This window comes from Phalaenopsis equestris, unplaced genomic scaffold (genome assembly GCF_001263595.1).
Source record: "Phalaenopsis equestris unplaced genomic scaffold, ASM126359v1 Scaffold234507, whole genome shotgun sequence".
Classification (NCBI taxonomy): Eukaryota; Viridiplantae; Streptophyta; class Magnoliopsida; order Asparagales; family Orchidaceae; genus Phalaenopsis; species Phalaenopsis equestris.
The window spans coordinates 30,516-34,226 of record NW_018252418.1 but is presented as its reverse complement, the minus strand read 5'-3'; positions in this window follow the sequence as shown (position 1 = coordinate 34,226).

Here is a 3,711-nt window from a genome sequence, read left to right as displayed (position 1 = left end):
AGTTATTTCATTGCTTCTATAAGACTGGTCCTAAGCGCCACGGTTGGGCGTCTAGGTGCCAGAATCGGTTTTTATTTTGAAGGTGTATCTGAAATGACCATTGGGGATTTTAAGGGTTATTATAAGGGGGTGTCTCTTCAAGTGAGAGAACTGAAGGTGTGTGTGGGGTGTGTATCTTGAGGTGGGGTGAGGGGTGTGCCACCATAAGAATAATAAATCACATCAGCATTTATGATATTCCTATCACTTAGATGCAACATTTTAGATTTCTTCTTCTTTGTCTTATTGGACTTTTGAATAATCGAACTCACAGTAGCCAGCCCAACAACCTCAGCAGACACCACAACCTCAGAAGAAATCATAACACCAAACCTTTAAGCCTAACCCAAATTAGCCTCTTGAGCAAAAACATTGTCAGCAACCCCATTATTAGCCAATGTTGTGGCCACCAACAACCCTACACCCTCAACATGTTTAGGAATAAGCATCACAGGGTCCCCATCTTTCAAATTTAATTTTTTTTAATTTTGGATGTAGGTGATAACATTTATCAGATGAATGGCCAAACATCCTGCAGTTAGAATAGTATAAAGGGCATTGCTCTATAATCACTAATATCCTTTATGTTGAGCCTATCCACACCTCTTTTGGAGCAACTTGGGTTATGTATCTTTCAACTAAAACCTTTTGCTGACAAGGTCTAGACAAGGTAAAAGTAGGAGAATCCACCTTTAACGGTTTCCCAAAAATTTTTGTTATTGAGAATAGAATTTCATGATTGAATAAGTGAAATTTTAAACCAGGAAAATGAATCCAAGCAGTATAATAGTGGGCTCGGTATGTGAAACAAAATATGCAGGCCGCAAACCCCACACCAAAAATAGTGCCGACAGAAACAAAATATGCAGACTATTTCAGTATCTTCATAGCTCTGTTCTCAACCTGCATAATCCTCCTAGCAAATAAACTTGTGTAATCCTCTTCATTAGAGAGCTAGATAAGAATGTGCCTCCCATCCAATAGAAAAATTTGCCACTTACCCGCCAGATTCATAAACTCAAATTCTCTTATGATATGTTCATGTTTTGAGTGCCCATATAAGAATTTTACCGACAAAGCTAAACGATAAGAGGATGCCAAAATAATATTTTCATTATTAATTAGATAAATCACAGGTTTTCTACTTTTTTTACTTACCTTTTTGATGAAATTGTAGTATCCATCTACACAAAGAAACTCATGGAAAGACTGGGGAAATAACATAGAATTATGTACAACTTTATCTTTGCCACTAGATAGTGCCTCGATGAATGTTCGATCCATAGCAGCTCAGCTACGCCAAATCCATCAGAATCACCATAGAATTGCCAAAACCCTAGCAGTGTCATGCTTGAACAACACACACACAGATATCTTTGCCGCTAGCTAGTGCCTCCACAAATGTTTGATCCATAGCAGCTCAGCTACGCCAAATCTATCAAAATTGCCATAGAATTACCAAAACCCTTGCAGTGTCATGCCCGAACAACACACACACACACAAATATATATATATATATATATATATATATATATATATAATAGGACACGACACGTCATAGACATACTTTCACATTTAATAAGTAAGCTCAAATTCCTTTGTGAAATAATTGGCATCAATATTAGTGTTGATATCAAATGATGAATTAAGAAATAATCTGTAGTAATTGACAGTATCCTTAGCAATGTTATCATTATCATTAATTCAGCACCCCTCAGAAGTTTGGACAGAGTGTATGGTGTTGCATTCCTCTTGTAACTTATGTAAGCATGGTAGAATTTTGTGTTTCTCTCTCCATCAGTAAAGATGATAATAGAGGCCTTTTGTTTGAGAAGGAGCTCTTGATTTTCAATGGTAGTAATAAAATTAGTTTGTGCAGTAAGCAAGGAAGATTCCTTAGCATTACCATTCTGAACAACAACCTTAAGGTCCTCAACTTCTTTTTCAGCAGAAACAACATTAGAGTGCACATTACCAAATGTGTCCCATCCCCACTTTCTAAGGGCTTTGCTCAATTTTATTTGTAGAAGGCTAAGTTTGACAAGGGGATCATGGTGGTCAGCTCCAAACCAATTGGAGGCAACTAAGTTGACAAAGAGAGGGTGTGTAGAACGCATATTCATATATCTGAAGGGAGTATGTTGAGCAGGATTGCTTGGGGATGTCATTGGTATTAATAAAGGTCCATGATCAGAACCAGCACAAGTTAAATGAGTGAAAAAAGTGAGGAGATATTGGTGGAACCAGCAATCATTAACAAGAATTTTGTCAAGATAGAATTATTACAAATGTCTGTTGGACTGATTGGAAAGATGCTAATCTCATAGTAATTCCCTGCATTGTGGCTTGGTTCATCTGGATGATGATGAATCAAACAAAATTTGAAGGCAAGCAACCAATGACAACTTCAGTGATCAATAATTGTATCTCTTACATCCAGAAATTATCTCAACATCATAAATTTCCCAATCTATGCAAGAATGGATTTTCCTACACAAATGTCAAACACATCCCTCTCCCTTCCCTTATCTATTGGGTGCCACCCCCCTTAAATTGGATGAAGGTGAACATTGGTATGTTTTTTCCATGAGGTGGTTTTGGGGGGGGGGGGGGGGGGGTGTTTAGGAACCAACTTGGAAAATGCCTTATGTATTTTCATTCTCCCACTGTGGCAACTGATGCTTTGGAAGCTAAGATGATTGTTATTTTCTGGGCGATCAATATTGCTCATCAAGGTAAGGTTGGACAGCTTGTGGTGGAGTCAGACTCTCTCATAGGTATCAAGATACTGAACAACTTAGAACAACCTCCATGAAACATTCACAAATGGAAGACAAAAATTCTACTTTACACTCAATCTTCACAAATACTCTTCACTTACATCCCTAGAGAAGGAAATGGTCCAACCCACTGGTTGGCGGGTTTCGGAAAGAACTCTGAGGTAACTACTATTAGAAACTCCTCACCTAGGCTTCATGGGGATAGTATTTCACTTCCTCGTATCAAAATCATGTAAATGTAATCCTTTACTTTCTGCTTTAATATGGATTTGGCCTGATATATGTAGGGTACCTTACCTTATATGTATGTATGTGTGTATATCTATATATATATATATATACATACATACATTATGCTGTGTATCCCGGTCTCTTGGTTGACATCTACGGTATAAGTCCCCTCAGGTCCTCTGTCACAATTGACCTTAAGGAGGTGGTACTCGAATTGTTAGGCTCATTAGGGGTGACTGGAGGCTCGTATAATTGACTGGTTATTCCTTTAAAGTATATTGTTGCTTTTGCTTTTTAGTTTTGGGGATCCACCTCCCCTTCCTCTTTTGTGCTCCTTTTTTTACTATTAATATATATGAAGCCGTATACTGCTCATTCTCTAATACACACACACACACATATATATGTATGTATATATATATATACATACATATATATGTGTGTGTGTGTGTATTAGAGAATGAGCAGTATACGGCTTCATATATATTAATAGTAAAAAAAGGAGCACAAAAGAGGAAGGGGAGGTGGATCCCCAAAACTAAAAAGCAAAAGCAACAATATACTTTAAAGGAATAACCAGTCAATTATACGAGCCTCCAGTCACCCCTAATGAGCCTAACAATTCGAGTACCACCTCCTTAAGGTCAATTGTGACAGAGG